This window comes from Hippocampus bargibanti, linkage group LG05 (genome assembly GCF_051943395.1).
Source record: "Hippocampus bargibanti isolate YZ-2025 linkage group LG05, ASM5194339v1, whole genome shotgun sequence".
Classification (NCBI taxonomy): Eukaryota; Metazoa; Chordata; class Actinopteri; order Syngnathiformes; family Syngnathidae; genus Hippocampus; species Hippocampus bargibanti.
The window spans coordinates 14,631,867-14,656,681 of record NC_142738.1 but is presented as its reverse complement, the minus strand read 5'-3'; the positions used below and the strand labels follow the sequence as shown (position 1 = coordinate 14,656,681).

General features: G+C 40.9%; 1 long non-coding RNA gene across 1 annotated transcript; it reads right to left on the bottom strand.

The window, feature by feature from the left end:
• Positions 1-990: 990 nt before the first annotated feature.
• LOC148898036 (uncharacterized) lies at positions 991-23,680 on the bottom strand. Its single transcript, XR_016115036.1, has 3 exons — positions 23,410-23,680; positions 21,902-22,005; positions 991-1,627 (listed from the first exon to the last, which is right to left on the bottom strand). It is a non-coding gene; the product is annotated as an uncharacterized LOC148898036 (long non-coding RNA).
• Positions 23,681-24,815: the final 1,135 nt, after the last annotated feature.

The following is a 24,815-nucleotide window of genomic DNA, read 5'->3' as shown; positions in this document are numbered from 1 at the left end:
TTTTCATCAAAACTCTGTGCATCGGTGAGGCGCACTGTTCTCCTGCCTCATGACAGGGGGCGCTGGTGATTACAGATTTTTCTTGCGTCAGAATAATAGAATTAGTAAGAGCAAGCTACAGTAAACGGTTAGCAAATTAAGTACAACCATCCAGTCATTTTTTCGTGTTGCTTGGCCTTATTTTCAGAATGGAGGATTACATATCTTAATTGAACGAAATACAGAGACTTTTAAAACTGAAGAAAGATAAGGAAGGCTTCTACAAAGAAATTATCGATGCCTTTCTTCAGAAGGAGCGGCGCGTGGACTTCATTTATAAGTAAAGGTAACACGATAACATTTTTTTAATTCTTTTTTTTCTATGCTGCGGTTTATATAAAGAATGCTGACATGATATTTGAAACAAAACACGTTAACTGTTGCCAATAAAATGGTGAATAAGCTACTCTGTAGAGTTCATGTTTGTAAATCTGACTGATGACGTCAGTGCCTCACCAGCCATGAACCTCACCGCACGTCACTGCATTCATTGTATTACAATAGAGGATGTCTGTAAGCATTAAATCACAACAACAGACAGAATACAACAGTAAACTTCAAGCACAATCTGTAATACAAGCAATTAGATACTTTTGGAGTATCAATAAAATTGGGAAAATGTGTTTCACAACAAAGTTAAATATTGCCAACATTTGCTTTGGAATATAACAATGGCAGCCATAATGGACGATTCACCAAAACACAAATTCGAGGCTTAAAATATTTCTAGGTACCAGTAAAATCCTGTTAATTATATTCCAAATACGTTCCGAAGTAGAATAGATACAAAGCCTCTGTGACCAAGAATAACAAGGTGAGGTAAATAAACAACCCCCCTTTTTTCCTAATGGCAAAAAGAAAAAGCAATTCCTTTGAAGAAAAAAAACAAAAAATAAACAATATTGTGACCACTCAACAGAATCAGAATCAGAATCAGAATCAGAATCAGAATCAGAATCAGAATCATCTTTATTGCCAAGTATGTAGAACACACAAGGAATTTGTTTCCGGTAGAACACACTGCACTAGTATCGTCGTCAAAAAAAACTGCTAACTGACACAGTTAAGAAATGTAGTATATATTTATTGAATCCAAGAACATCTTTCAAGGGAATGTAAACCGAAAAAAAGATTGATTAACAGATGAGAAAAGACTTTACCCTATATTTAAATTATAATGTCGTTTGAGGTAATAAGTCTGAACTTCAATAGGATTTCAATATTTTCCATCCATTGGGGGGGTTGACAGCAGTAAAGCATGCAGAGAGACAACTGTTAGTTAAGGTGGTGATGGCATATTTGGCCACGTAATTGATGGCCCATGGTTGTAGCTGCAATGCCAATGTTATTACAGGGGGCATGAGCATGGAAAGGTCAGTTAACACACTGAATTTATTAATTTTCCCGCCTGCTGTGTTTATGGACACCCTCCACCCCTGTCTACTGTACACCGCGGTATTGTTCTCTCTCTCTTGGGCATCAGTCACGGATCCAGGTTGAACTGTTGGAGAGAGATGAGCAGACACAGTTGGAGTCCTTTTCCTCCTTGGAATGTGTGAAATGGCATCCTGAGAAGAGTTATGCCATGCTGGAAATTGATACAGTGAGTAATAAATCAGTTTTATGGAATTACTTTGTCGTCTGACATTGCATTTTGTGTGAAGGTGTGTCAATTCCGTAAGATTAATAATTCAAACACATTTGTGTGTGCCTCAAAAAGCCATTCCAGCAAGTTTGCTAGGTTATTGCTCCAACTCTGTGTGCTTTCAATTAATTGGCGAACGACAGCAGTGAAAAATATTTACGACATTGGTACACACGCTTTACCCAAAAAGAAAAATCAGTTGTGTCTCGCCATCTCAGTTTCACCCATTCTGGTCTCACTGTATCGGACATTTTTTATGTATTTATTTTTCTAAATATCTGGTTTGGCAACATGTTTTTTTTTCTCTGTCTTGCAGAATTTTGTTCTGCTCTGATCATGATCATGTTACTTCACATTTTTGTCACAATAAGGAAGAGGAGGAGTACAAATGTCAACAATTTATGATTATTTTACACATAAAAAAATCCAATGTGTCTAACGCAAAGCAGAAATGGCTGACACAAGTACACATCTATGATAAGGTCTATGTCATTTGATATTTTAATACGATATGCCCCGAAAAGAATTGCTTGTAATCCACCTCACATGTGTCTGTGTAAGCTCTCAGTCGTACAGGAGTGGTCCATCGATGAGAAAGTTTCTTCAGCCGTCATCTGTACAAAAGTGAAGGTTTCGGACGTTTCGCCTCCTATCCAAGAGGCTTCGTCAGCGAACTAAAGTCTGACTGGTCATATCGGCCCCATTTATATATCCCTAATGTCCAGACCTGGTGGCGCCGGACACAGCTATGATAGGTCCCTACTCTCAGGTTGGGGGGGGCGCGGGACCCCCCCCTGTGGCCCCACTGATTGTTCCTACATTCCTGACTAACGATTGGCCTATTACCCCCACTCCCCCCGGTATCACCTCATCAGCATAACGACCCTCATCAGCATTGCGAAAGTTGCCTAACCTGTTTTGCCTGAGCAGGCTATTGTATGAACGATCCAAATTGAACCTCACACCACCAGACCGGTTTAATGAAGGATTTTGTTGTTTTATAAGAATCGCCTCTTTTACCCCCCTTTCAAACCATCTATGTTCTTTCGCTAAGATTTTAACCTCATTGTCGTCAAATGAGTGGTTAGTAGCTTTTAGGTGCAAATGTACTGCCGATTGAGGCCCACTAGTATTATCCCTGCGATGTTGATAAAGTCTTTTTTTGAGAATTTGTTGAGTCTCCCCAATGTACTGCTCTTTACAATTTTCATTCTTACAATGTATGGAATAAACTACATTACTTTGTTTTTCATTTGGTAGCCTATCTTTTGGATGCACTAATTTTTGCCTTAACGTGTTTATCGGTTTGAAATAAGTAGGAATTTTATGTTGCCAAAGGACTCTTTGTAATTTTTCAGAAACTCATGCAATGTACGGTACTGCTACTCCTCTCCTTTTAGAATCTTGAGAATTATTGGTTTCGTTCGCTATTCTTTCTTTCTGACATTTGTTGAATGACCACTGAGGGTACCCACAGTTAGTGAGTGCTCTCCTGATATGTTTTGACTCCTTTTCTCTACCTTCAGTGCTAGTTGGTATTAGTTTAGCCCTATGCTGGAGGGTTCTGATAACTCCTAGTTTATGTTGTAAAGGGTGGTTAGAGTCAAAAAGTAAGTATTGGTCAGTGTGCGTAGCCTTCCTAAAGACTTCTGTTTTTAGCGCTCTGTCCTCTTTTATAATTACTTTACAATCCAAGAAGGCTAGTTGGTTCTCTTGAATGTCCTCACGAGTAAATTTAATGTTGAAGTCTACAGAGTTGAGATGATCTGTGAAGGATTGAATTTCTTGTTTCTTAATTATGACAAAAGTATCGTCCACATATCTAAACCAGTGTCTAGGTTTTGTCCCTGGGAAGGATGTGAGGGCCTGTTTCTCCATCTCTTCCATGTAAAGATTAGCCACAATGGGTGAAACTAGTGAGCCCATAGCACAACCATGGATTTGTTTATAAAATTTTTCCCGAAATTGAAAATACGTAGTATTAAGGCAGATTTCTAATAATTGGCAGATGTGATCCGGTTTCAGTTTGGTTCTTTCATGCAGAGAAACATCCGCCAGCAGCCTCGTCCTCACCACTGAGACTGCTGCTGGGGTTGGGACAGATGTAAAGAGAGAAGTCACATCGTATGATGCCAAAGTTTCCTCAGGTTCCAGGTTCCTGAGAGTAGGGACCTATCATAGCTGTGTCCGGCGCCACCAGGTCTGGACATTAGGGATATATAAATGGGGCCGATACGACCAGTCAGACTTTAGTTCGCTGACGAAGCCTCTTGGATAGGAGGCGAAAGGTCCGAAACCTTCACTTTTGTACAGATGACGGCTGAAGAAACCTTCTCATCGACACCTCACATGTGGTTAAGGAAAGACAAGTATAGCTGCCAGTTAGCTTTTAATCACTTTACTGAACAAGCAGTAACAAAATAAATAAGCAACAGGCACATTTGTATACCAGCTGCAAGGTCTAATCTGATGCCCAAAGGCAGTCAACGCACAATCTGGCGAACAGTTTAGCCAGTTAATACCTAATATATAAATATGCATTGGTTCTCTTTGCCTCAGTAACACTCTTTTGTAATGACTTTCCATAAGATTTTAACATTGATCTACTTCTACATTTGAGATGTCAGACCTAAACTGATTTTTTATTTGAATGAAGTGGATTTTGAATACATTCACAAGCAATCACAGCATGTTTGGTTGGGTGGCTGTGAAGTTGTTTTTTTTTCTGTTGGCAATCAAGAGAAATTTAAACCTTTGCCCATATGTTGAATGTCAGAATCTGTGTTAGTGTGTGAGGGGCGGACATGTGTGCAAGGCCCATCACTATAGACTCTATAGTGATGTCTGTAGTCACCATATAGTCTCTATAGTATAGAGACTATATGGTGATTACAGACAGCTATCAGTCATACTCGACTACGACTACGTTTGAGTGTTTTGCTGCATTATCAAGAATTGCACCATAATTTTACACACTAGTAATTTTGACAGATTGTGCAGCAAATTTTGATGACTGGCCGGAAATATTCTTTTGGAAATAATTGAAGGTACAAAGCCGAGAGCAGGCGGGTTCTTTTGCACGGACGCGACAGACACAAACGCACGTGCAAAAAGAGCAATAAAGCGGCACTAGTTTGACCAAATTGTCCGACGGTGGTAAAGTCAGTTCTTAAAATTATGATCTCCAGTAGAATTGCGACTGGGACTGCCACTTGACATTAGTCGCTGCTAGATGCTATTTCGTCAAAGCAGCTTCATCAACTGATCTAATTAGCAGCTGGTATTAGTCATTGTCTTTCCTTAGCTACTGTTCGATGTCTTCCTGGGCTCCCTGCAGCCCACGTCTTGCGTAGCCGCTCACAGCAAAGTGCCAGAGTGGCATTTCGTCAACTGCTATAGGAGTGCATGCAGGGAGAAGAAAGGAGTGCGGTGGATCAATGTGGCCTGTATTCATGAACCCTCACTCACGGTTCCTTTTCCTCCCCAATCACGATTTCGCCATTTTCTGCTGTTCACTGGGGGATCCACAAAACACAGCGTGATGGAGAATAGGTACTAATTTCAATTTTTTAACTATCACAGATGAGAGCTCTTTGTGCTTCATTTATTCTGATCAGCTGCCATTGATTCAAACTTTGCAGATGACCAAGACGAAGAGAAGCGTGTGCACAGGCGTTCAAACGGCATCATGAATGAGAGTCTTTGAATTCAATCATGACATTTCTTGTAACTTGTAGGGTATAGTGTTTTGGGAATAAAATGTGGTTTGTGTTCTTCTTCATATGCAGATAACTTTGGGGATGCATTTGGTTCACACATTAGACAAAGATTATATTCATCCATCCATTTTTCCGTACCGCTTATTCCTCATTAGGGTCGCGGTGGTCTGCTGGAGCCAATCCCAGCTGTCTTCGGGCACGAGGCAGGGGACACTCTGAATTGGTTGCCAGCCAATCGCAGGGCACCCAAAGACAAACAACAGTCACTCTCACATTCACACACAGTGACAATTTGGAGTCTTCAATTTGCCTGCCATGCATGTTTTTGGAATGTGGATGGAAACCGGAGGACCCAGAGAAAACCCACGCGGGGCCGGGGAGAACATGCAAACTCCACACAGGGAGGCCTGACCGGGACGCGAACCGGCGCCCTCTGCACTCTGAAGCCGGTGTGCTAAGCACTTGACTACCGGGCCGCCACAAAGATTATATTAAATATGTACTTGGAACACTTTCTCCCAAAAATGGAATTCCACTCAACATAATTTGAACTGATCATTGAGATCTTCAGAGTGCACCTAGTCAAAGGGACCAGGTCGATTTGAGGACAAAAAAATTGAATTGAGATCCCTTTCATTGATTCATTAATGCAAATTAAAAACATTAGATATTCCATCATCTTTGTACAAAAAAAGGTTCAAAACATTTTCCTTTTTGTTTATTTTCTTTTGAGGGTCAAATGAAGCTGCAGACTGTGCTGATCGACAAAACACTGGACTGGTCCAGAGATAATAATAGGGCACATGTATCGACATGTTGCCTGGCTGTAAATAGTATTTTCCTTTTAGTTTTAATTACAGTATAATAAATGTGCAGCGTTTTCGTATTTGATGGACACCAAAGTTTACCAATGGAATTACCACAGGCATTTTAATTACTATTCTAAGGTTCACCAAAGGAGACAAAACCTACAAGATACAGAGTAGCAGACTCACTTGAAAATGTACAAGAACACAAACGTGCTCATCCGTCAATCAATGAAACAATAACAGCCTCTGTTGCGTTGTTGTTCTGATCCTATTTACACAACCCGACAGCTGAGCCTCTTCGTTTCATCAATCCCTTGTTCAAAAGTCACCTCTCGGCAGACAAACAATTCCTAATAGAAACCGCACAGCTCAAGGGATTGTATTGATTGTGTTTCAGTGAGGAGACACTGAATTGGTCCTTGCAACAGTAATACCCTATGAATCGGCTCAGACCCTAATCCCGTGACTCTCTTGGTGGTGGAAAATAAGACACATTTCTTAAGCAGAACTTAAGTGGGGCTACACTATGTAATCAGAATCAGAATCAGAATCAGAATCAGAATCAGAATCAGAATACCTTTATTCGTCCCGCAATGGGGAAATTTGCAGTCAATGAACATTTTTGCTGTCATTGCAACGATCTATTGGAAAGTCCATTGCAAATGACACATATGAAAGACAATTGTCTTTCTTTACGGTGACAGAACATTTCAAACAACCTACAAACACAGGCGGCATAGAAATAAATCTACAAGCTTCATACGCCCAGCAACCCAACGAGAAATAAACCATCTCAACATGTGATGTTACGGACCAATTAGACACCTGTTGATTAAAATGAAGGTAACCTCCACATGTATTTTAGCGTTGCTAACAGGAAGAGTGTCATATTACAGTTTCATATTTTATCACAAATGATGTACGATATCTCCACATAAAATCATGCCATTTCCGCGTGCTCAAAATTCTGATTTTTTTGGCCAGCCAGGGTGTTTTTGGTAGAGTTTACAAATTTACATAAATCAGTCCTCCACATATAAATAATTAAGTACTGTATTTTCTGGTGTGTTCTTCCATGTAAAGATTAGCCACAATGGGTGAAACTAGTGAGCCCATAGCACAACCATGGATTTGTTTATAAAATTTTTCCCGAAATTGAAAATACGTAGTATTAAGGCAGATTTCTAATAATTGGCAGATGTGATCCGGTTTCAGTTTGGTTCTTTCATGCAGAGAAACATCCGCCAGCAGCCTCGTCCTCACCACTGAGACTGCTGCTGGGGTTGGGACAGATGTAAAGAGAGAAGTCACATCGTATGATGCCAAAGTTTCCTCAGGTTCCAGGTTCCTGAGAGTAGGGACCTATCATAGCTGTGTCCGGCGCCACCAGGTCTGGACATTAGGGATATATAAATGGGGCCGATACGACCAGTCAGACTTTAGTTCGCTGACGAAGCCTCTTGGATAGGAGGCGAAAGGTCCGAAACCTTCACTTTTGTACAGATGACGGCTGAAGAAACCTTCTCATCGACACCTCACATGTGGTTAAGGAAAGACAAGTATAGCTGCCAGTTAGCTTTTAATCACTTTACTGAACAAGCAGTAACAAAATAAATAAGCAACAGGCACATTTGTATACCAGCTGCAAGGTCTAATCTGATGCCCAAAGGCAGTCAACGCACAATCTGGCGAACAGTTTAGCCAGTTAATACCTAATATATAAATATGCATTGGTTCTCTTTGCCTCAGTAACACTCTTTTGTAATGACTTTCCATAAGATTTTAACATTGATCTACTTCTACATTTGAGATGTCAGACCTAAACTGATTTTTTATTTGAATGAAGTGGATTTTGAATACATTCACAAGCAATCACAGCATGTTTGGTTGGGTGGCTGTGAAGTTGTTTTTTTTTCTGTTGGCAATCAAGAGAAATTTAAACCTTTGCCCATATGTTGAATGTCAGAATCTGTGTTAGTGTGTGAGGGGCGGACATGTGTGCAAGGCCCATCACTATAGACTCTATAGTGATGTCTGTAGTCACCATATAGTCTCTATAGTATAGAGACTATATGGTGATTACAGACAGCTATCAGTCATACTCGACTACGACTACGTTTGAGTGTTTTGCTGCATTATCAAGAATTGCACCATAATTTTACACACTAGTAATTTTGACAGATTGTGCAGCAAATTTTGATGACTGGCCGGAAATATTCTTTTGGAAATAATTGAAGGTACAAAGCCGAGAGCAGGCGGGTTCTTTTGCACGGACGCGACAGACACAAACGCACGTGCAAAAAGAGCAATAAAGCGGCACTAGTTTGACCAAATTGTCCGACGGTGGTAAAGTCAGTTCTTAAAATTATGATCTCCAGTAGAATTGCGACTGGGACTGCCACTTGACATTAGTCGCTGCTAGATGCTATTTCGTCAAAGCAGCTTCATCAACTGATCTAATTAGCAGCTGGTATTAGTCATTGTCTTTCCTTAGCTACTGTTCGATGTCTTCCTGGGCTCCCTGCAGCCCACGTCTTGCGTAGCCGCTCACAGCAAAGTGCCAGAGTGGCATTTCGTCAACTGCTATAGGAGTGCATGCAGGGAGAAGAAAGGAGTGCGGTGGATCAATGTGGCCTGTATTCATGAACCCTCACTCACGGTTCCTTTTCCTCCCCAATCACGATTTCGCCATTTTCTGCTGTTCACTGGGGGATCCACAAAACACAGCGTGATGGAGAATAGGTACTAATTTCATTTTTTTAACTATCACAGATGAGAGCTCTTTGTGCTTCATTTATTCTGATCAGCTGCCATTGATTCAAACTTTGCAGATGACCAAGACGAAGAGAAGCGTGTGCACAGGCGTTCAAACGGCATCATGAATGAGAGTCTTTGAATTCAATCATGACATTTCTTGTAACTTGTAGGGTATAGTGTTTTGGGAATAAAATGTGGTTTGTGTTCTTCTTCATATGCAGATAACTTTGGGGATGCATTTGGTTCACACATTAGACAAAGATTATATTCATCCATCCATTTTTCCGTACCGCTTATTCCTCATTAGGGTCGCGGTGGTCTGCTGGAGCCAATCCCAGCTGTCTTCGGGCACGAGGCAGGGGACACTCTGAATTGGTTGCCAGCCAATCGCAGGGCACCCAAAGACAAACAACAGTCACTCTCACATTCACACACAGTGACAATTTGGAGTCTTCAATTTGCCTGCCATGCATGTTTTTGGAATGTGGATGGAAACCGGAGGACCCAGAGAAAACCCACGCGGGGCCGGGGAGAACATGCAAACTCCACACAGGGAGGCCTGACCGGGACGCGAACCGGCGCCCTCTGCACTCTGAAGCCGGTGTGCTAAGCACTTGACTACCGGGCCGCCACAAAGATTATATTAAATATGTACTTGGAACACTTTCTCCCAAAAATGGAATTCCACTCAACATAATTTGAACTGATCATTGAGATCTTCAGAGTGCACCTAGCCAAAGGGACCAGGTCGATTTGAGGACAAAAAAATTGAATTGAGATCCCTTTCATTGATTCATTAATGCAAATTAAAAACATTAGATATTCCATCATCTTTGTACAAAAAAAGGTTCAAAACATTTTCCTTTTTGTTTATTTTCTTTTGAGGGTCAAATGAAGCTGCAGACTGTGCTGATCGACAAAACACTGGACTGGTCCAGAGATAATAATAGGGCACATGTATCGACATGTTGCCTGGCTGTAAATAGTATTTTCCTTTTAGTTTTAATTACAGTATAATAAATGTGCAGCGTTTTCGTATTTGATGGACACCAAAGTTTACCAATGGAATTACCACAGGCATTTTAATTACTATTCTAAGGTTCGCCAAAGGAGACAAAACCTACAAGATACAGAGTAGCAGACTCACTTGAAAATGTACAAGAACACAAACGTGCTCATCCGTCAATCAATGAAACAATAACAGCCTCTGTTGCGTTGTTGTTCTGATCCTATTTACACACCCGACAGCTGAGCCTCTTCGTTTCATCAATCCCTTGTTCAAAAGTCACCTCTCGGCAGACAAACAATTCCTAATAGAAACCGCACAGCTCAAGGGATTGTATTGATTGTGTTTCAGTGAGGAGACACTGAATTGGTCCTTGCAACAGTAATACCCTATGAATCGGCTCAGACCCTAATCCCGTGACTCTCTTGGTGGTGGAAAATAAGACACATTTCTTAAGCAGAACTTAAGTGGGGCTACACTATGTAATCAGAATCAGAATCAGAATCAGAATCAGAATCAGAATCAGAATACCTTTATTCGTCCCGCAATGAAATTTGCAGTCAATGAACATTTTTGCTGTCATTGCAACGATCTATTGGAAAGTCCATTGCAAATGACACATATGAAAGACAATTGTCTTTCTTTACGGTGACAGAACATTTCAAACAACCTACAAACACAGGCGGCATAGAAATAAATCTACAAGCTTCATACGCCCAGCAACCCAACGAGAAATAAACCATCTCAACATGTGATGTTACGGACCAATTAGACACCTGTTGATTAAAATGAAGGTAACCTCCACATGTATTTTAGCGTTGCTAACAGGAAGAGTGTCATATTACAGTTTCATATTTTATCACAAATGATGTACGATATCTCCACATAAAATCATGCCATTTCCGCGTGCTCAAAATTCTGATTTTTTTGGCCAGCCAGGGTGTTTTTGGTAGAGTTTACAAATTTACATAAATCAGTCCTCCACATATAAATAATTAAGTACTGTATTTTCTGGTGTGTAACGTGCACTGGAGTATATAGTGCATTTTTAAACTTTTTCTATATACAGTGATACCTCGGTTCTCGACCATAATCCTTTCCAGAACCCTGTTCGAAAAGTGATTTGTTCAAACACCGAAACCATTTTTCCCATTACAAATAATGTAAATCGTTTTAATCCGTTCCAATGTTTACCTTTTTAGTACAGTATTTTATACATTATTTTATGCATGAAATTACACATTAAAATGCTGACCAACACATAAAAAGCAATGTATAAAATGTTAAGCAAAATGGCAAAGACACAAATAACATTAACATAAATGTAACCCAGGCTAATTGTACGTTCGTAAAGAAAAGAATTATAGGATTTTTTACCTTTGTGGTGGTCAGCAGAAGGCGCAGGTGGAAGGAGGAAGGAAATGTATTGTTTGAAGGAGAGTCCCCTTCCATAAAAACTTCGGGGATCTCTTCTGTCTGAGGGGTGCTCACATGTTCAAATCTCTTTGCTACAGATGACTCGGCTACTGGATGTTCTTTTCTCTTAAAATATCTATCCAATGACACTTTGCTCTCATTCCCATAGCCACATCACTAGATTTCACAGCCGCCTTATTCTTTAATATTGTACTGATCGTAGATTTCGCCATGCTGTATTCCTACCATGGGTGCTCAGTGATCGACCAATCGATCTCCATGGTACTATTGGTAGATCGCAAGACAAGTTGATGTGACATTGTCAGGAACTGACGCTTAACAAATCAAGTGGAGTTCTTTTGAAAAAAACTCGACGTCAGCCAATCAGCCATCCCTTTATTTGATTGATACACCGGAGAACCAATCAAATGACATCTCATTGAGAGACTCACTGCGAGCTCAAACAACGTCCCTTCGTTGCAAAGTGAACAAGGATGTCGTTAGTTACATCCTAATTTTTCGCTTGTTTTTCCCCTTAAACGTAAGATAGAGTATAAAAAAGTGGAAGAGCTGGACCAACTAAGAAGAAAAAACGTATCACTTTCATACGGAATGAGAGGATGACTTTTTTTCACAATGACAATTTGAAGTGCGGTTGTCTCGTCTGCCAGTTATCAGAGTGAACTCAGGTAATGGCAAACAATTGACATAATTATCTTGTGTTGTGCAACATATGCGGATATACATCAACATAAATTGCAATAATCTTCACTATATTTCTCAATAAATATAATGAGTAGATCATTTTGACTTAGTCATTTCAAAAGTAGCTCCCTTGCTGAAAAAAGTGTCAACACCGCTGCACTAGCCAGATCAGACGCTCGCACACCTCCTTCATATTTTGCTAATATTTCTTTCTTAAATGCAATAGTTGTATGCACTACTTTTCTTTTTTTCACTTGTAGCAGCACTTACTTTATTTGGAGGCATGATTAGGGGCTAAAACTCTTCGTACACTTATATTAAACGCGAGAGCAAAACGCAGCACATCTGCAAGCGACAACAGTTGGTCACGAAGAGAGCTATACACCCGTACGCCGCTCAGCATCCCACCCTCGCGTACGCACTCACGCGTCGTACCGGCGTTCAAACTCCGATTGTTGTTCGAACTACGAAGCAAGAATTTCTCGAATATTTTGTTCGGACTCTGATTTGTTCAAACTGTAAGTCGTACGAAAACCGAGGTTCCACTGTACTGTATTAGGCACACCGGACCATAAGGCGCACCTTCAATGAATGGAAAAAGTTTTCCAAATATAATATAGAAATAGGTGACATTATTTTGAAATATAAATAACACCACATTATAAAGCGCTACAGGAGAGGCTATGGGTACACAATGCTTCTTCTACTTTGGAAAATTGAGTCAGTGGCTGTTGACAGTTTTTGCGAGACCTGGTTTGCCTCAACATAACTTCACATAAAAGACGCACTTGCGTATAAGGCGAGGATCGAATTATGAAGAAAAGTAAGACTTTTGGGTGTGCCTTATACACAGGAAAAGAAGGTAATTTTTTGGTTGAGACGATACAATGTATTAGAGATTTGTTTTTGTGTGTTTAACTAACTGGGCTGATCTGTGGAGCCAACAATAGGATGTTGAAGTCGATACATGATCCACATGTATTCATGTTTTTGTCCAATGAAATGAATTCTCACTAAAACATGAAATAATCGTGTCGAATTTGACCTTTTTACCTCTATCTCAAGTCATCCGTTCAAAAATCTTACACAGTGTTCATGAGAATTCGCTCACTGATTTTTAACGTTGCCTTAATTGTTCTCGAAACACCACTAACTCCATTTCAGATTATACTGCATTACTGTATAATCCCATTGTTTAAAAACAGTATTATCCACCTTTAGGAATGCAGGGGATGCCGATAACAGCAATTATGAAAGGTAAAGATTATAACAGTAAACCTCCACCCCCTTACTCCTGAAGGAATTAGTTCCAACAGGTTGCTGCAGTGTATTTATCCTTTTTTTTTGTCTTCACATCTGGTAGCTCCCAGTTAATAGCCGGTTATTTATATTTGTGTATCTCATTAGTACTATGATTGATTTCAGCAAGGTCGAAACAAGCCTGCCCTCGCCGCCTAGCCGCAAAGATAGAATTGTCTTTGATATGGGTGATCTTCATGGGAAGCATTTTGGTTTCTAAAACTAAACTCTGATTCATTATTTTTAATCTGAGGTGAGGTGATCTTCAAACAGTAAAAAATATTTAATCATAACCTCGACCACTCAAAATATCAAAACGAATTCTTCTTAAAAAATGTGTTTTCAAATAAAAGGAGAAAAAAGTTGAAGCATTTATGTATTTATTTATTTAAGACTCAACCACTCAAACCGCGATACTGGTGCTGTGATGTGTGAGAGCTTGTGTGTTGTGGCTGGACTCCCTCACCTCTCTTATGCAAATATCATTACCCCTCCACATCCAGCAATGTGATTGGCTTGCCATTATTAACATTCTGTGAGCGTGTGACTTCCTTTAGCTCTGAGTTACTGTGCCAACAGACAGCACTAAAAAGGGACTTCGTCAATGTTTGATGTCTTGTGAAAGTGATTCTGTGTGTGTGCGTGCATTGGTGTGTGTGTGGTTGTGTGTGCGTGTGTGTGTGTGCGTGTATTTGTGCACACATGCGTGTTTGTAAATTGAAAATTGTAGCCATATAATTCAATTTAAAGATGATTAAATGTTGTTCAAACTTGGAGTAACATTCCAATGTCAGTAATGCTCCATCGAAGATGAAAAAAAGTACAATTGTGATTGTAAAACGCTTCAGATAATTTTAGAATGACAAATGTGTACATACAGTATGTGGCCAAGTGACATCACCACCAGTCAGTGGTGCTGCTATAATGAGGTGCATTTGCATGTTCAATGACTGGCTGTACCTTACTTCTTGGACATTGTCGATTCTTCCCGCCATTGGTCACATCTCACAGTTTGCAAAAATCCGCGTGAACAGCTAAAGCCTGTGGTGAGAGCTAAATCCAAATCTATGTGAAGTATAAGTGCAAGTTTGTTTTATGGGAGCTTTCAAGACACAATCTCCATCTATTGCTTTTCATCCATTTAAGCGTGGGCCGCTGCCAGGGCTGCCTTGGCTTGTAAACAACAAATGAGTTGAATCATACGAATCAACCCCGTATGGGTAAAAAGGGATGTGATGGCGGGTCTAAACTAGCAGTGACACTTCAGCCTGTGGCCTGCCTTCAGTCGGTCAGTGGCCGTCACTCTTAAGTCGCTCTGTCACTGCTGTGTTTCATCAGTGGCAGCATGGGAACAGAGCTCTCAACACACATCAGAAGATCTGTCATGACAGGGGCTGCTTTCGACTTTGTGTGTGTGTTTGTGTGTTTGCGTGTGTCTGCGTGTGTCTGCGTGTGTGTGTGTGTGTGTGTGTGTGTGTGTGTGCCCGTGTGTGTGTGCGCGTGTGTGTGGGTGCGTGTGTGTGTGTGTGTGTGTGTGTGTGCGTGTGTGTGTGTGTGCGTGTGCGGGCGCGTGTATGTGTGTGTGTGAAGGCAGTCAATCCCCGAAAATTTGAGCCGGTGACCCTCAGTAATACATTTCCGTTTGGCATAGCAGTCCTGGATTTCCTTCGCTGGGGGCAGCGCTATTTTGCAGAGAGAAAAGTGTAGGGCAGCATTTTCAAAATTGAAGTCAATACCAATCGGCCATTTATCTACAAGCACCCCTGACGCTCAGGGAAATACAGGCCAGGAAGCACACAAACACACACATACATACTGTAAACACGCACACACATGGCTGTTTAAAAATGAAACACATTTCCTGCATCCCAATTCGTTCTGTAAAAAACGTTATATTGTATGTGAGCCCATTTGTAATTTGTATCAAGCTCCAGGGCCATATTTCATCAGAAGCAGATTGTATTTTTTATAGGTAGCAAGAGGTTTTAATATCACACAGCGTAATTACTCTTCATATTAAAATGGCAAATTGGAAATAAAATAACAGTCAAAGGGATGCAACACAGATGAGTCATCTGTCTTGAAACATGGCCAAGTCAAACGGGAACTTAAGATGTACTCCCTAATAATAATTCCAGAAGTCCCAACAGTCTTCCAAAAGGTCCAAATCGCCAAGGAACAATGGTGGAGACCGCAACCGTTGCCTCTCCAGCATATGATAGACGGTGGCCTGATGGGAACGGACCCGGGCATTGCAACGTCCACGTCCACTCGACGAGCCGTAACATCCACGTCAACGTCTGGCCGAGACCTCTTTCCAGTTGGCCGTCCAGGGTGACACTGGGTGTCGGGCAGTGCACGCCCACATCTAGCTCCGCGTCGTCGTGCATGTTGAATTGAGTCGCATCCACAACGAGCCGTGCAACATCCGCGTTCACGTCAGTACGAGACCCCACTCACCGCTGGATCCCGAAGCGGCTAAGGACTGGTCTCGTTTCCTGCTGCCGGGCCATTCACGCCCACGTCAACGTCCGGCCGAGACCTGTTCCCATACGGCCGTCCGGGGGGCCACTCTGCGCCTGGCAGTGCGACGTCCGCGTTGAGTCATGCGTCGTCACATGAACGTGCGAGATGGATCGCATTCACGCTCACGAGGATCCGTGCCGCGTCCACATCCACTTCAGGCCGAGTCCCGTTCCCATCAGGCCGTCGCCCATGATATGCTGGAGAGGCAATGGTTCCTTGGCTAGTTGGACCTTTTGGGAGACTGTTGGGACTTCTGGAAGCAGTCCCTTGAAGGTGAGGTACTGTCATGATCTGGTTGGCGACCAACGGGTGGCGCTGTCGGCCCCGCCAACACCGGCACAGGTGCTGGTCGTCCCGATCAGTGGCAAACTGCCCCGTTTGGATTGGCGAGCTACGGGTAGCGCTCTCAGCCCTGCCTGCTGCATCGCAGGTGCTGGTTGTTCCCAATCAGTGACACTCAAAAGGACTTCCGGCACGACCATTCGGCGTCGGGTCATTGTATGCTTTGTATGCTTTGTATGCAATTGTATGCATTGTCCACGCATTGTATGCTGTGCATGCGTTTGTTTCATCTTGCCAGGGTTCTACTCTTGGTTTTTCTTTTGATACTTTGTTTTTTTTTCAGTTCAAATGATTTTAACGTTTTAGATTTTGTTCCTGTTGACTTTATTTTAATACATTTTCTCAAATACAACCTGCTGCTCCCTCCTGCCTGCTTTTTGGGATCCACATCTGCCATCACCACCTCGCAATCCGTGACAATAAATTGAAGATACGTTGCAGAGCTCCTACAACATCTATTTTGTGTTTTGGTGTGTAAACATGCATGTCATCAGGGTGGTGGACATTGCAAGAGCAAAATGTTTTTTTTTTTCAATTTGTCTTGCAAATTAAAGACCAAAAATATTTATTTCAATACCCTGCTGAATGTTGATAATGTATTTACAGGAAGCAGGAAAAATAGCACGTCGGAAACTGAACAGCGAGTCGAGCATTTTGGTTTCAAGCAACTATTTTGGGCAAATTCGAAAACTTTTATTAACTCTGACTAAAAATGAGCTATAACTGGGACTTAGTATTCCAAACCGATTGGTGATTGTAAAATAAAAAGTTTTTTTTTGTTTCACTGCACACCAATCTGTCGCTTTATGTGCTGTGCCTCTCCAAGTAATTTTCACACAGGGGCGGCCATTTTCCAGCATTTGTGCGGCAATTCTCCCAGTCGTCACGTCCCGGTTTCTATTTAGCACATATTTTTAGTGGGCAAATGCTACATGTGAGTAGGCTACTGTCATTTTTTTTTAGCAATTGTCCAGTTCAGTCGCGTTTGGCTGCATTTCTCCATGTGCATATGACTTAATGTGAACAGATTATGGACTTTTAAATTCGACAGAACAGCATTTGGGCTCCGTCTAATGGTTGTGCTGAGAGCAAAGTGAATGAACACCTTAACAACTGTTGTGATTGTGAAAAAAAAACTATGAATAAACAAATAAATAGATTATTAAAAATACCTAATCTTCACAATTTAAGTCAGTCGCTTGTCGTAATTACAAAAAAACACAAAAAAGCACATGTAGGAAATGTAGGTATAGGGAAGAAAAAAAAAGAAAAAAATGATCGGAACAAAGGACAAAAGAGGAAAAAAGATTAGATGTAACTGTTCAGCAAATTTAAATTGCAATTGCAAACAGTCTTGCTATGACTGAACTAAAGTCACAGCTGTTGAAACAAACAGCTGAACAAAAAGGATTTGATTCTGGCATGACATGTTTGAGCTTTAAAACAAAATGGAACAGAACAGATACACCCGTGGATGGTTACACTCACCGGATTGTTTATTTGAATAATAACATTTGACAGTTTCTTGCGGTATTGTTTTCTCCACTCATTGCTTGATCGTCAATAGCAAAGTCATCCACTGATCTATATTCATGACCTGACTCTCGTTTTTCTGAAGGGAGTACTTGCTCTCCGAGCGGTATAATTTCATAATCATTGATTGGGTCATGAGACAATCTCAAATCGAGGTATTTTTACTTATTGATACTAATTTTAATAACTCAGCTGCTGGAGTCCATTCCCAATGTGTAATAAATAAAGTGTTTCTGCTTAGTGAGAAAAGGAGACAATTTCAGGACAGAAATGCATTTTTGTCAGAATCAGAATCAGAAAACCTTTATTTCCCACCTTCCATTCATCGCCAAAATCCTTGAAAATACAGTTGTGTCTACGAACAATTCCAGTTTATTCCAGTCTATTCCGCCCCCGCCACAGTACTGAATCGGCTCTCATAAAAATCACAAATGATCTTTTTATGGCAGCCGATGCCGGTTCACTCTCCATCCTCATCCTTCTTTACCTGACCTCAGCTTTTGACACCATTTCCCGCCCTATCCTGCTCGACAGACTTTCCACCCTAGGCATCACCCACACCCCACTTCGCTGGTTTCATTCCTATCTCTCTGATCGCTCACAATTTATTCAAATCAACTCGTTCACCTCACAGTCCTCTCCTGTGTCCTCTGGTGTGCCTCAAGGGTCTGTCCTGGGCCCACATCTCTTTATTATCTACCTACTTCCTCTTGGCAATATTTTCAGTAAGTTTGACATTCACTTTCACTGCTTCGCAAATGACACCCAACTCTACCGCTCCAGCAAACCCGACGCCTCTCTTCCACCTTCATCCCTCTCACTTTGCCTCTCAGAAATTAAATCCTGACTTTCCCATAACTTTCTCAAGCTTAACAGTGAAAAAATTGAACTTCTCCTTGTCGGTACCAAATCCACCCTCCACAAAACTAACAGTTTCTCTCTCACCATTGACAGTTCAACCGTGTCCCCCTCCCCTCAGGTCAAGAGTCTGGGTGTCATCGTCGATAGCTCACTATCTTTTCACTCCCATATAAATAACATAACTCGGTCTGCTTATTTCCACCTCTGTAATATTAACCGTCTCCGTCCCTCGCTCACCCCTCACTCCGCTGCTATCCTCATCCACAGTCTCGTCACCTCTCGCATCGATTACTGTAACTCACTTCTCTTCGGTATCAATCAGAAATGTCTCCATAAACTCCAACTCGTCCAAAATTATTCAGCCCGGATCATCACTAGAACCCCCTCCTTTCACCACATCACCCCTGTTCTCCAGCAACTTCACTGGCTACCTGTTAAACGTCGAATCAAATTCAAAATACTTCTGTTTACATTCAAAGCCATCCATAACCTTGCCCCTCCCTATCTTTCTGACCTGCTTCAAATCTCTGTTCCCTCTCGGTCCCTCAGATCCTCATCCTCCCTGCACCTCTATGTGCCCTCTGCCCGTCTCACCACGATGGGATGCAGAGCTTTCAGCCATTCTGCTCCCAAACTCTGGAATCCACTTCAACCCAACATCCGTAATATTGACTCCCTCCCTATTACCTCAACTACCTCAAAACCCATTTGTTTAAAATTGCTTTCAATGTCTAATTCAATCTGCTATTTTATTATGTATCATTTTACTTATGGTTTTATTGTTATGTGCTTTGTTTTATTGTTTTTATTGTAAAGTGTCCTTGGGTGTTTTGAAAGTCGTTTGAAATTAAATGTATTATTATTATTATTTATTTGTCCCACAATGGGGAAATTTGCAATCCACAGCAGCAATTTGAAAGGGGATTTACAGCATCAATTGCAGGGACTAAAATATTTACAGCATTTAATCCAAAAATAAAAGTGCATAAAAAATAAAAAATGATATAATACATGAGCCGTTGTGTGTTATATTAAAGGTTCTGGGGCTCTATATCTTCCTACTATAACTGGGGGTAAATGCATACTTGCGGCTCATATTCTGCTGCAGCCTCTCCGTAACCTCTAAAAAAGTGTTAATTTACTTTTGCCTGTAGAGTCCTTCACTCAAAGTTTCCAGTTTAACATCGTCTGTCTTTATCTCTCTCTCTCTCTCTCTCTCTCTCTCTCTCTCTCTCTCTCTCTCTCTCTCTCTCTCTCTCTCTCTCTCTCTCTCTCTCTCTCTCTCTCTCTCTCTCTCTCTCTCTCTCTCTCTCTCTCTCTCTCTCTCTCTCTCTCTCTCTCTCTCTCTCTCTCTCTCTCTCTCTCTCACACACACACACAATCAGAGGCATATACACTAACACAACAAGCACCCTTGGCCTTCCTGCCAGTTCAACTTTTCAGAGCCCTTTTTAGGAAAAGAAGGAAAACCCTTTGTTGTTTTTTTTATGTGAATCGGAATTCACAAATCTCCACTATCACAGTAGGGGAAGGCATAATTTTCGCCAATATCTATTGGATTGGATTTGCCCTTATTAGTCTCGCAGTGGAGAAATTTACATTTCACAGCAGCAAAATTATGATCTATCTATCTATCTATCTATCTATCTATCTATCTATCTATCTATCTATCTATCTATCTATCTATCTATCTATCTATCTATCTATCTATCTATCTATCTATCTATCTATCTATCTCAGTGGCCGTGCCTCACCTGTCATCATGGAAATATCAAATGAAAAAAATATATTAAACAGTTATACAGTAAAGTCTCGTTATATCGATATCGTTTATATTGATAATACTGCTTATTACGACACTATTTTCATTTCCCATGCACATTTGTAGTCTTTTTATGTATAATTAGTTCCGTTTAGTACAATTCGTGGTTTTTACGATAATACGGTTACTACGGTGCTCTTTTTCATCTCCCGCCGGCCATTTTGCTATGTTTATATCGATACACGCCATCGGTCGCGCCATTGGTCGACTTGGTCACGTGACCTGGTCACGTGAGTTTGTTACGTGACCAGCTCCCGTGTAGCAGAGCCATTTTCATTTTCAGACGCTAGCTCGTGTGTAGCAGACGAGATTGAAGTGTTTGTGTTAAAAGGTAAAAATGGGAAGGACAAGAAGATTGATGACTTTTTTAAATTGCATACATAATACAGTAAGATGTAAGCGTTGCCCTGTTGTGTTATGTACATGCCCACTGTACTGTATATGAATGCAATAGTTTTTTGCAACAATGTTTCTTGTTTTGTCTGCTGAAGCGTGATGATTTTGAAAATTACCATACATTCCATACTGTGTATTAAAGGACAACCGATGTCATTTTTTATTCAAATGCAAAACACCAATAAAAATGACTTCACGCCAAGACGTCTTGCATTGCTTGTTAATCCAAACAATGGCTTCAGATTCGGATAATATGCTTTCTTGTTACACATCCAGTTATGAATATGATTCAAATACACTGTAGTTCTGAAGAGGAAAGCATACATGTTTGCAATCGATTAAAGAATTATATGTGCCATTTTGAGGCAACATTGGGGGAGCATCTCTCACCCGAAAAAAAAGAGGCACAAAATGGCGAGCTCATGGCCAGCTCCATTTCTTAAATGGCGCTTGGATGCCCTCTTTTGGCAGCTTTTGTTAATGCAGTTCGGCGCAGGACGGAGATATCAACAGTACGGTTATATCCACATTTTTTCTACCTCCCGAGAATATCGACGTAAGGAGACTTTAGTATAAATATATATATATATATATATATATATATATATATATATATATATATATATATATATATATATATATATATATATATATATATATACTGTCCAAACCCCTGTCCCCAAAACTTCTAACCTTGTCTTTTCTTTCTAGCTTTTGTTGATTTTCTACACTTGACACACTGTGTTTCAGCTGAAGTTGTGTTAAAATTCCTCTCTAAAATAAATCTCCACTGAGCTGTATTTTAACACTTATTGGTGTAGGCAGTGCTAATAATTAAGTTTTGAACGGCACAACATTTTAGCTCAACTTCAAACTGTTGTACAATCTAGACTTCTAGATATTCCAGCGTTCAATGTTCTGCATTGACCGGCACTTTTCGTGTGATATTAATTTTTAAATCATGTCTCAACACCATCACAAGTTCTCAACATGTGCCGTTAAAATGAAAATTATATAACATCTCACCATTTTTCTGGGTTTGGTTATCTCATGTTGGCAATGCGAGCCTGAGGGCACTTGTCATGTCTATTCGACAGCAGAGGGTAGTTGAATGTCAGAATGGCAGCCCACTGCAATGGATGAAAAAGTGTGAATTAGTCTCCTTAATTTTTATTTTGCGAATGCAAAATGAATCAGAACACAGTGTGGAGACTAAAGGGAGGAACACAGATCATATTAATACAAAGATATTCATACAATTGCGTGCTTTATGTTTGTTTTGTCTTGATCTTCATTTCATCATTAATGATAGATGTACAAAATTGAGCTAACTTTTGCGTCAGGTTTTATCCAAATGATATGTCCTTGAGACATGTTTGGATCCACATTTAAAAAGATAACAATAATCATGTTTGATTGAAGTCATTTAGCAATACGTTAATGGTCGTGGCGATTGGGAACTGCATTATAGCCAGACCTGTTCCCAATGTTATATAACATTGAACATTAATACTTGTTCATCATCGATAAGGAAAAAATGCCCCTGAAGTTGTGTATGAAGCATTAACACATGCAAATAACAACAGAATGGCTTTTTGGAGGGAATATAAGAATAATTACAGCTATTGGAAACCGTGATAATGTTTAACGATGACCCAGAAGATAATAAAGGTATTCTGATTCTGATTTATGCTATGTTCCATATATGAGGGATGATGGAGCTTTGGGTGTAAACAGACACAAATTATTCCCAAACTGTGTGCAGATGCATTGCCATTAATTGCCTTGTTGAGTGCTATTTTTACCTCCTGATGCATTGCAGCACATTGCTGGGGAGAATGAAATGAGGCAGTTAAATTTGGGAACCCTTTAAAAGGGCACTTCTTGTATTTTTGCACTCTTTTTCTGGAACCACTTGCTAATTTGTTATCATGAACTACATAGTTTTACCACCCAAAGCACAGCCGCAATTTAAGAGCAATATACTTTTGACAAGGCATCAATCTTTGCCACTACGTGCGAGGTGAGATGACTCAGAGCCTGTGACTGCACGTTGAGAGGCGATCCCGACTCAGGAGATGAAGTGAAGCTGTTGCAGCCTCTAAATGGGAATGAATGGAAGGCTAATTTGATGGGAGCCACTTCTCTCTCCGCCACATTTAAAACCTGATTATACTAACATCCACTGCAAACACCTCACTGGTCCTTTCTAGATAAGTGAACTGCACAGGTCATGCACTAATAAATATACATGCAGTATATAGTGCCGCAGCACTGGCTTTGTGCCGACTTAAATAAATGTGCTGTGGCTTTGTGGCTACTCGACCATGAAAGGTTACAGAACTCATACGGTCTCTATCTCTGTCGTGCTCACACACACACACACACACACACACACACACACACACACACACACACACACACACACACACACACACACACACACACACACACACACACACACACACACACACACACACACACACACACACACACGAGACACAGACAGATGACGATGAGGGAAATTGGCATACCTGCAAGTTTAACTTTTCAGGAAACTTCTTTGTTGGGTTTGATTTTATGCCAATCGGAACTCATTTGAAAAGATTTTGCCTTCAGAAAGAATTCCCTTGCTTTCAGCTCATCCTGTTTGGGGCTGCAACATTTTTTTTTTTGATGAAAAGGTTTCTTCAGCCGTCATCTGTACTTCCTTGAAGGTGTCGGACGTTTCGCTTCTTATCCAAGAAACTTTTTCAGCAAACTAAAGTCTTACTGGTAGTTTACGCCCTATATATATCCCTACTGTCCAGACATGGCGGTGCCGGAATCTGCTATGATAGGTCTCTGCTCTCAGGTTGGGGGGGGGGGCAGAGGACTACCCACTGCAGCTGCTCCACTGATAGTTCCTGTCATTCTGACTAACGACTGGCCTGATTGCCCCACTTCGACCGGTATCACCTCATCAGGATTACTAATCCTATGTTGCCAGGCTATTGTATAAACGATCCAAATTGAACCTCACCCCACCAAATTGAACCTCACCCTACCAAATCGGAAGTTTCTTGGATAAGAAGCGAAACGTCCGACACCTTCAAAGAAGTACAGATGAGGGCTGAAGAAACCTTTTCATCGATGGACCACTCCTGTACGACTGAGAGCTTACACAGACGTTTTTTTGTTGTTGTTTTTTTTTTGGATTGCTGCAGTCCTGTTTCCTACTCAGTCACAAGTCCAGATTAAATCATTGTCGTAGTAATAGAACTCTGGCATTCCAACTGTACAGGGTGGAAGAAGTCATTTATACAATACCAAATTTTTAGCACTTATACTGTGCTGTGGGAAATCACTGTTTTTCTGATTATCTAATGCTGTGAGCACTCTTTTTCAGTTGAAATTGTTTTCAAAGTGTGATTGTAATAAAATTGAGTTAACTTTTTGTTTTCATTTGCAATTTCTATTAGCTTCAATTGGGTATGAAACAGTTCCGGTGTACCCCGGTTAATGCCCGAAGACGGCTAGCATAGTCGTCTTCGGGCTGATGGAATCTGATGGAAGGGTGGAATTTCTGTCGATGTAGAGACCTGACGTCCCAATATATTTGTCCACAAGGCCTTCACTGCAGTGTGGGATCACCTTCACGGGATTAGACTGAGATGAACTTCACTCATTTCTTCATCCAGCGTGCAGATCCACCCCGCGGGGATCAAGTCGACACTATTAGGTGTGCTTGCATGAAATGTCTGCCTGCTTTCAAATGCACCTGAGTCAAAACATCAGTGTGTGTGTGCGTGTGTGTGTGTGTGTGTGTGTGTGTGTGTGTGTGTGTGTGTGTGTGTGTGTGTGTGTGTGTGTGTGTGTGTGTGTGTGTGTGTGTGTGTGTGTATGCGTGCGTGCATGCATGTGCATGTGTGTGTATATTTGAGGATTTGTGTATTTTTTT